This window comes from Megalobrama amblycephala, linkage group LG14 (assembly GCF_018812025.1).
Source record: "Megalobrama amblycephala isolate DHTTF-2021 linkage group LG14, ASM1881202v1, whole genome shotgun sequence".
In the NCBI taxonomy this organism is placed as follows: domain Eukaryota; kingdom Metazoa; phylum Chordata; class Actinopteri; order Cypriniformes; family Xenocyprididae; genus Megalobrama; species Megalobrama amblycephala.
The window spans coordinates 11,172,521-11,183,611 of NC_063057.1; positions in this window are offsets into that span (position 1 = coordinate 11,172,521).

Consider the following 11,091-nt stretch of genomic DNA (forward strand, 5'->3'; position numbering starts at 1 on the left):
ATTTGAACCCATGTCTCCAGCGCAACCTCACCAACAAAAACATGCGTTTAACCACTTGTGCCACCGTGGCTTTCATGCTTAAGGTTGGTGTTTGGGACATTTTGTTGAAAATAACATCAATTGATATCAATTTAATGTAAGCAGTAGTGCAACAACATGCTGAGGTGAGATTTGAACCCATGTCTCCAGCGCAACCTCACCAACAAAAACATGCGTTTAACCACTTGTGCCACCGTGGCTTTCATGCTTAAGGTTGGTGTTTGGGCACTTTGTTGAAAATAACATCAATTGATATCAATTTAATGTAAGCAGTAGTGCAACAACATGCTGAGGTGAGATTTGAACCCATGTCTCCAGCGCAACCTCACCAACAAAAACATGCGTTTAACCACTTGTGCCACCGTGGCTTTCATGCTTAAGGTTGGTGTTTGGGCACTTTGTTGAAAATAACATCAATTGATATCAATTTAATGTAAGCAGTAGTGCAACAACATGCTGAGGTGAGATTTGAACCCATGTCTCCAGCGCAACCTCACCAACAAAAACATGCGTTTAACCACTTGTGCCACCGTGGCTTTCATGCTTAAGGTTGGTGTTTGGGACATTTTGTTGAAAATAACATCAATTGATATCAATTTAATGTAAGCAGTAGTGCAACAACATGCTGAGGAGGATTTGAACCCATGTCTCCAGCGCAACCTCACCAACAAAAACCATGCGTTTAACCACTTGTGCCACCGTGGCTTTCATGCTTAAGGTTGGTGTTTGGGACATTTTGTTGAAAATAACATCAATTGATATCAATTTAATGTAAGCAGTAGTGCAACAACATGCTGAGGTGAGATTTGAACCCATGTCTCCAGCGCAACCTCACCAACAAAAACATGCGTTTAACCACTTGTGCCACCGTGGCTTTCATGCTTAAGGTTGGTGTTTGGGACATTTTGTTGAAAATAACATCAATTGATATCAATTTAATGTAAGCAGTAGTGCAACAACATGCTGAGGTGAGATTTGAACCCATGTCTCCAGCGCAACCTCACCAACAAAAACCATGCGTTTAACCACTTGTGCCACCGTGGCTTTCATGCTTAAGGTTGGTGTTTGGGACATTTTGTTGAAAATAACATCAATTGATATCAATTTAATGTAAGCAGTAGTGCAACAACATGCTGAGGCAGGATTTGAACCCGTGTCTCCAGCGCAACCTCACCAACAAAAACCATGCGTTTAACCACTTGTGCCACCGTGGCTTTCATGCTTAAAGTTGGTGTTTGGGACATTTTGTTGAAAATAACATCAATTGATATCAATTTAATGTAAGCAGTAGTGCAACAACATGCTGAGGTGAGATTTGAACCCATGTCTCCAGCGCAACCTCACCAACAAAAATCATGCGTTTAACCACTTGTGCCACCGTGGCTTTCATGCTTAAGGTTGGTGTTTGGGACATTTTGTTGAAAATAACATCAATTGATATCAATTTAATGTAAGCAGTAGTGCAACAACATGCTGAGGTGAGATTTGAACCCATGTCTCCAGCGCAACCTCACCAACAAAAACATGCGTTTAACCACTTGTGCCACCGTGGCTTTCATGCTTAAGGTTGGTGTTTGGGACATTTTGTTGAAAATAACATCAATTGATATCAATTTAATGTAAGCAGTAGTGCAACAACATGCTGAGGTGAGATTTGAACCCATGTCTCCAGCGCAACCTCACCAACAAAAATCATGCGTTTAACCACTTGTGCCACCGTGGCTTTCATGCTTAAGGTTGGTGTTTGGGACATTTTGTTGAAAATAACATCAATTGATATCAATTTAATGTAAGCAGTAGTGCAACAACATGCTGAGGTAGGATTTGAACCCATGTCTCCAGCGCAACCTCACCAACAAAAACCATGCGTTTAACCACTTGTGCCACCGTGGCTTTCATGCTTAAGGTTGGTGTTTGGGACATTTTGTTGAAAATAACATCAATTGATATCAATTTAATGTAAGCAGTAGTGCAACAACATGCTGAGGCAGGATTTGAACCCGTGTCTCCAGCGCAACCTCACCAACAAAAACCATGCGTTTAACCACTTGTGCCACCGTGGCTTTCATGTTTAAAGTTGGTGTTTGGGACATTTTGTTGAAAATAACATCAATTGATATCAATTTAATGTAAGCAGTAGTGCAACAACATGCTGAGGTGAGATTTGAACCCATGTCTCCAGCGCAACCTCACCAACAAAAACATGCGTTTAACCACTTGTGCCACCGTGGCTTTCATGCTTAAGGTTGGTGTTTGGGACATTTTGTTGAAAATAACATCAATTGATATCAATTTAATGTAAGCAGTAGTGCAACAACATGCTGAGGTGAGATTTGAACCCATGTCTCCAGCGCAACCTCACCAACAAAAACCATGCGTTTAACCACTTGTGCCACCGTGGCTTTCATGCTTAAGGTTGGTGTTTGGGACATTTTGTTGAAAATAACATCAATTGATATCAATTTAATGTAAGCAGTAGTGCAACAACATGCTGAGGCAGGATTTGAACCCATGTCTCCAGCGCAACCTCACCAACAAAAACCATGCGTTTAACCACTTGTGCCACCGTGGCTTTCATGTTTAAGTTGGTGTTTGGGACATTTTGTTGAAAATAACATCAATTGATATCAATTTAATGTAAGCAGTAGTGCAACAACATGCTGAGGTGAGATTTGAACCCATGTCTCCAGCGCAACCTCACCAACAAAAATCATGCTTTTAACCACTTGTGCCACCGTGACTTTCATGCTTAAGGTTGGTGTTTGGGACATTTTGTTGAAAATAACATCAATTGATATCAATTTAATGTAAGCAGTAGTGCAACAACATGCTGAGGTGAGATTTGAACCCATGTCTCCAGCGCAACCTCACCAACAAAAATCATGCGTTTAACCACTTGTGCCACCGTGGCTTTCATGCTTAAGGTTGGTGTTTGGGACATTTTGTTGAAAATAACATCAATTGATATCAATTTAATGTAAGCAGTAGTGCAACAACATGCTGAGGCAGGATTTGAACCCATGTCTCCAGCGCAACCTCACCAACAAAAACCATGCGTTTAACCACTTGTGCCACCGTGGCTTTCATGCTTAAGGTTGGTGTTTGGGACATTTTGTTGAAAATAACATCAATTGATATCAATTTAATGTAAGCAGTAGTGCAACAACATGCTGAGGTGAGATTTGAACCCATGTCTCCAGCGCAACCTCACCAACAAAAAACATGCGTTTGACCACTTGTGCCACCGTGGCTTTCATGCTTAAGGTTGGTGTTTGGGACATTTTGTTGAAAATAACATCAATTGATATCAATTTAATGTAAGCAGTAGTGCAACAACATGCTGAGGTGAGATTTGAACCCATGTCTCCAGCGCAACCTCACCAACAAAAACCATGCGTTTAACCACTTGTGCCACCGTGGCTTTCATGCTTAAGGTTGGTGTTTGGGACATTTTGTTGAAAATAACATCAATTGATATCAATTTAATGTAAGCAGTAGTGCAACAACATGCTGAGGCAGGATTTGAACCCGTGTCTCCAGCGCAACCTCACCAACAAAAACCATGCGTTTAACCACTTGTGCCACCGTGGCTTTCATGTTTAAAGTTGGTGTTTGGGACATTTTGTTGAAAATAACATCAATTGATATCAATTTAATGTAAGCAGTAGTGCAACAACATGCTGAGGTGAGATTTGAACCCATGTCTCCAGCGCAACCTCACCAACAAAAACCATGTGTTTAACCACTTGTGCCACCGTGGCTTTCATTCTTAAGGTTGGTGTTCGTAGCACTTTGTTGAATATAACATCAATTGATATCAATTTAATGTAAGCAGTAGTGCAACAACATGCTGAGGTGAGATTTGAACCCATATCTCCAGCGCAACCTCATCAACAAAAACGTGTGTTTAACCACTTGTGCCACCGTGGCTTTCATGCTTAAGGTTGGTGTTCGTAGCACTTTGTTGAATATAACATCAATTGATATCAATTTAATGTAAGCAGTAGTGCAACAACATGCTGAGGTGAGATTTGAACCTATATCTCCAGCGCAACCTCATCAACAAAAACGTGTGTTTAACCACTTGTGCCACCGTGGCTTTCATGCTTAAGGTTGGTGTTCGGGGCACTTTGTTGAAAATAACATCAATTGATATCAATTTAATGTAAGCATTAGTGCAACAACATGCTGAGGTAGGATTTGAACCCGTGTCTCCAGCGCAACCTCACCAACAAAAACCATGCGTTTAACCACTTGTGCCACCGTGGCTTTCATGCTTAAGGTTGGTGTTTGGGACATTTTGTTGAAAATAACATCAATTGATATCAATTTAATGTAAGCAGTAGTGCAACAACATGCTGAGGTGAGATTTGAACCCATGTCTCCAGCGCAACCTCACCAACAAAAACGTGCATTTAACCACTTGTGCCACCGTGGCTTTCATGCTTAAGGTTGGTGTTCGGGGCACTTTGTTGAAAATAACATCAATTGATATCAATTTAATGTAAGCAGTAGTGCAACAACATGCTGAGGTGAGATTTGAACCCATGTCTCCAGCGCAACCTCACCAACAAAAAACATGCGTTTAACCACTTGAGCTACCATGGATTTCATGTTGAATGTTGGTGTTTGGGGCACTTTGTTAAATATAACATCAATTGATATCAATTTAATGTAAGCAGTAGTGCAACAACATGCTGAGGTGAGATTTGAACCCATGTCTCCAGCGCAACCTCACCAACAAAAAACATGCGTTTAGCCACTTGAGCTACCATGGATTTCATGTTGAATGTTGGTGTTTGGGGCACTTTGTTAAATATAACATCAATTGATATCAATTTAATGTAAGCAGTAGTGCAACAACATGCTGAGGTGAGATTTGAACCCATATCTCCAGCGCAACCTCACCAACAAAAAACATGCGTTTAACCACTTGTGCCACCATGGCTTTCATGCTTAAGGTTGGTGTTCGGGGCACTTTGTTGAAAATAACATCAATTGATATCAATTTAATGTAAGCAGTAGTGCAACAACATACTGAGGTGAGATTTGAACCCATGTCTCCAGCGTAACCTCACCAACAAAAAACATGCGTTTAGCCACTTGTGCTACCATGGATTTCATGTTGAATGTTGGTGTTTGGGGCACTTTGTTAAATATAACATCAATTGATATCAATTTAATGTAAGCAGTAGTGCAACAACATGCTGAGGTGAGATTTGAACCCACATCTCCAGCGCAACCTCATCAACAAAAATGTGCATTTAACCACTTGTGCTACCGTGGCTTTCATGCTGAAGGTTGGTGTTTGGGGCACTTTGTTGAAAATAACATCAATTGATATCAATTTAATGTAAGCAGTAGTGCAACAACATGCTGAGGTGAGATTTGAACCCATGTCTCCAGCGGAACCTCACCAACAAAAAACATGCGTTTAGCCACTTGTGCTACCATGGATTTCATGTTGAATGTTGGTGTTTGGGGCACTTTGTTAAATATAACATCAATTGATATCAATTTAATGTAAGCAGTAGTGCAACAACATGCTGAGGTGAGATTTGAACCCACATCTCCAGCGCAACCTCATCAACAAAAATGTGCATTTAACCACTTGTGCTACCGTGGCTTTCATGCTGAAGGTTGGTGTTTGGGGCACTTTGTTGAAAATAACATCAATTGATATCAATTTAATGTAAGCAGTAGTGCAACAACATACTGAGGTGAGATTTGAACCCATGTCTCCAGCGTAACCTCACCAACAAAAAACATGCGTTTAGCCACTTGTGCTACCATGGATTTCATGTTGAATGTTGGTGTTTGGGGCACTTTGTTAAATATAACATCAATTGATATCAATTTAATGTAAGCAGTAGTGCAACAACATGCTGAGGTGAGATTTGAACCCACATCTCCAGCGCAACCTCATCAACAAAAATGTGCATTTAACCACTTGTGCCACCATGGCTTTCATGTTGAATGTTGGTGTTCGGGGCACTTTGTTGAAAATAACATCAATTGATATCAATTTAATGTAAGCAGTAGTGCAACAACATGCTGAGGTGAGATTTGAACCCATATCTCCAGCGCAACCTCACTAACAAAAATCATGCGTTTAGCCACTTGTGCTACCGTGGCTTTCATGCTGAAGGTTGGTGTTTGGGGCACTTTGTTAAATATAACATCAATGGTAAACAATTTAATGTAAGCAGTAGTGCAACAACATGCTGAGGTGAGATTTGAACCCATATCTCCAGCGCAACCTCACCAACAAAAAACATGCGTTTAGCCACTTGTGCCACCATGGCTTCCATGCTGAAGGTTGGTGTTTGGGGCACTTTGTTGAAAATAACATCAATTGATATCAATTTAATGTAAGCAGTAGTGCAACAACATGCTGAGGTGAGATTTGAACCCATGTCTCCAGTGCAACCTCACCAACAAAAAACATGCGTTTAGCCACTTGTGCTACCATGGATTTCATGTTGAATGTTGGTGTTTGGGGCACTTTGTTGAATATAACATCAATTGATATCAATTTAATGTAAGCAGTAGTGCAACAACATGCTGAGGCAGGATTTAAACCCATGTCTCCAGCGTAACCTCACCTTTTATGCTGAGCCTCTGAGTCTGTAGAGTTGAAAGGTGTTTTTGATGGGGTTTTATTGGGAGCTTTGTTTTATTTGATGGAAAACTTAAGCAGTTGCAGGATTTCAACCCAGACTTTTATGTTTAAAGGTAAATGATTATCCTCTGTGCCAGAGAATTTGTGATGAGGCAACATTTAATTTTTTATTGTTAAGATAGATTACTGCATCTGCAGGATTTGAACAGGTTTCTGTTGTAGTTTTGTTCCTCAAAGACCTGTTTAAACAGCACACCATCATGGCTGGCATGTAAAACTATAAGAGTTTGTCTCACCCTACTGAGCTTGATACATGGAAATATTATGAAATGTGGCATTTGAATCCAGTAATGTCATTTTTGATTTTTTTTTTGTTTTGTTTTGTTTTTGTAATGTAGTAACAAAGTAGTTTTTCAAGCTTGGTCAGTTTTAATAACAGAAATAAAGTAATAATTCCTAGCACAATAACTGTGTATTTGTGTAAATGTGTTTTTTTCTCCATGTATTGACACGATTAAAGTTGGACTCAACCCTGTGTCTCCATGAGTCAATAGCTCTTATGTGTATTAGTGATGGTCACAGCTCCCTGTACCAGTTACCTATTAAAAACCAACTAATCCATGTGCTTATGATTAAATATGCATCCTTTTAGCTAAAACAATTCATAATCCACAGCTGGAGGATCCCACCAACTTCATAAATGCTCATCTAGGCTTGTCTCATATCAGGACTAGAGAGAGACGCCCAGTGCTCTGTTTTTGTCATGACTCTTTACTGGAGTAGACAGTGACAACTACTCATTCATTGTCCCAATATAAGATAATATTGCACTAACTGATTATTCAAATGAATTTATAAAATTACAGTCATACCATAGTCAATTAAAATAAGTCCCAAATTAATATGAATGATCATTAACACAACTTTGAGTTGTATTTATTTAGTTTTTATAGTACAACAGAGAAAAGCTCATGAAAATCAGTCATGTGTACATTGTAAAAAAAAGTTAGTTGAGCTTGTGACTATTAAAATAAAAAAGTAGTGATTTATGCTAAAACATCACAATGCAGATCATTTAAAAATGACACATTTTAAAATAACTATTTTCTTAAGAACATTTTGTTGTGAAATACATCTGTGTAACATGAAAAAAAAAACCTTGCATTTGGAAAATATTGCTTTGCTAACTGTGTATTTCACAGGCTCTACAGGCAGGTGGCAGGTTAAATTGGCAGGTCAAATTCAAGTGGGAGGAGCCACTGAATCTACAGCTGTGACAGGTCAGTAAATTTCTCAGGATTCAATAACATAAAAACTCTTTAGGATAATAATAGCTTCTAACCAAAAAACTAGTATCCAACTTTCCGATTTCATTAAGTTCTAATATGAATGGGCCACAGATTTATTTACAAAATACAGCAAATGTGCTTCTGGCTTCAGTAAATGTCTAGATCAATGCCAGTTTTTGGCGAGTATGGGTAGGGTTGAGACCGTAGAAACACTTTCTAGGGCACTGGAATGTGTGCAGCACTAAAAGCACATACAAAGCTTTCAGTTGGAACAATACATGCCTTCAAGGGTCATAAAATCACCCTCTGGAAAAGATCCCTAGGTCTTAATGTGTTTGTGCACCATTTTTCAATCCTGCAGTCAAGTTACTGCCCCCTTTGAAAGCATTCAGATGACTTGCACCAGGTTACAAGAATCTAGACAACCTCAGCTACACCTCTGAAATGAACAACTCAGATTGAATGTATGCACTACAAAAATGGCAGATATCTGAGCGAGTTGTCTGATATCGAAAGACTGCGTTGCTGTACAAATCCGGGCATATAATAGACTTTAAATGTTTCTCCAGAGTGGAAAGAGGTCACTGGGGAGGTGTACATGGTCCACAAGCTAGGAGTAAAACGACGAGTCAGCGTGTCGGCCAACCTCAAGCGCAGATTACAGCTCGAGCACACAATGTGGTTTGGGCAGCAGGACTGCAGGGGAGCCTGCTTGGGTTGGTTTGGGGGGGAAATGGAGGTTGGAGAAGTTGAAGGCAGGGTCAAAGTAGGTCTGTTGACAGCACTTTGGCCACCAAGGCGGTCAAGGGTTCTTCTCAACTCTTGCTGTACACCCTGTACCCCGGCCAGCTCCCGCTGATACTGCATGTCCAGTGCATGCAGGGTCCGCTCTAGCTGCATGCTCTGACGCCGCTGTGCATTAGCCAGGGAGCGCTCTGAGATTGACATGAAATAACAAAAAAAAAAAAAACATGCATCATGTACATGACTATTTCGTATTTGTAATACTTCAAGCATTTAATATACAACACAATTCACTTTTCAGAAATTTTAAACAGTATGGATTAATGAATGCAGTAACACGATACCTCGTTCTTTGTGTCTTTTTATTCCTGACAGAGAGATAAAACTGGACTTCCCACGTTCGTCTGAAAGAGATGGAGATATGCAGGATTCAGTCACAAATCCTGTAAAGTTGAGAACTCGTATCATGTTTTACTTTCCTTATAAATTGAGCAGTGTTGCACTACATTCACAGCTTTTGATTAGCTAAGGTTCATCATACATGCACCATGAATATATATCAGACACTAAATAGTATATAAAAATGAACAAGAAAATGATATATTCACTTTCCTTAAATTTAAAATTAGACTTGTATTTACTCACCCATGGATGTTGCAGCAAGCATTTAGTGTCTAATAGCTTCCAAAATATGCAAACTTTATCTTTTATTTTATCTAAAGATGAAAAAAGGCTTCCGAAAAGACTTTAGTGAGGAGAACTTCTGTTAGGTAACCTAACTTACATAAAGTGACAAAGCATCTCTTCTTAAGGACTGAAACAAAGGATTTGGAGGGGCCAAGTAAGAAAAAAGTGGGCAGAACTAGTGAGAGAAAGGCAACTCCTCATAAACTTTCCAAAAGCGCTTTTACAGAAAACGTACTTTGTAAGCCAAAAAAAAAAAAAAAAAAAAAAAAGTATAGAAATGAAAATAAACGCACAAAAGCATTACACAGTTTTCATGCACTTCTTTAATATATCAGTTTTTCATATTCACAACAAATACATTAAGCTCTTTTTCCTTTTATATAATACAGTCTTAAATATTTTTACACAGAAATATTTTCTCAGAATTTCATCTATCAAAATGTCTTTTCTTAACCATTATTTCTTAAGTTGAAACGTTTGAAGTCATTTCATTGTTTTTATCTCCATGCCTCCTAGCAAACGGACAGTACTTCCTTTATACAGCTATTTACAGATGAAAAGAGTCTCCCAAACATTTGTATGATAGTTCTCACTTGAATGAACTTGTACTGGGGTGGGGTTGGGGGTTTAAAGTGCAGGCAAGGCAACAGAAAGGAATGTGATATGGACGTTTTTGGTGAAGGCTTTAAAAAGCAAATAAAATGGGGTTTTGGAGAGTGAAAGAAAAATGGTTTTAGAGGATATATATATATATATATATATATATATATATATCAGAGATGTATATCTCTGAGTTGTAAATAAGTACGTCCCCAAGTATTCCAGTCAAGAAGGAACAGTCCTTCTCATGTCAGACCTCTTCAGTAACATTCCCATAGAAAATAAATACAGCACTCTTAAAATACACCTCTACTATCTCCATACGCAACCCATGATAGGTTTGCCAGCTTAATCTGAGAACAAGTCCATTCAAACGTCTCGTCAGAAACTATACATGTGAAAACAGTGACCACCGTCACGATCAACAGGATCCATGGAGCTCCTCTCTCCTTAATGGCAAGTTTAAGTGGCGGAACCAATTCACAGAGCATCGTCCTTATAAAAATAAAAAGAGACTCAAAATAAATAAATCAATCCATCTCAACAGAAGCAAGAAGTTGGAGCATGTGTCCTCGCTTTTGTAACAGAGCACGATTGGTGAACCAAGCGCAGAGCCTCAGTTATATGTGCAACATCAAGCATTTTGTGGAGCCGAAAGCAAAAATGCATCATTTCATATAGAAAAAAAAGGAGGTGGAGCCACATTTTTCAATACGAAGAGGCCAAAATAATGAAAAGCATTCCTACGAGGACACTTCCACCGTCCACAGTGTCTAGGCGAACTTCAGGGCTACACAGTGCTAGTGTCACTACAGCCCAAAGCTATGCTAGAGGGTTGACGCAGAAGTCTTTGGGCCAAGGTGAAACGAAGAGCCGCCATTTTGTCGCACTTTGCGAGCAGGAACCGAGGAAGCCTGTTTGTATCATAGGGTGAATCGATTTGGTCGAAGATCCATATAGCCATTCTCTGGCAATGGCGAAAGTGGACACAGATGGTGTTAGGAGGTTGGATTAAGCTTTGGTTTTTAGTGTCCTATGGCCCTGCCTGCTTTTGAAATTCATTTTGCAATCCTTTTAACCTCTTCATATGACAAAATATATTAAGTCTTT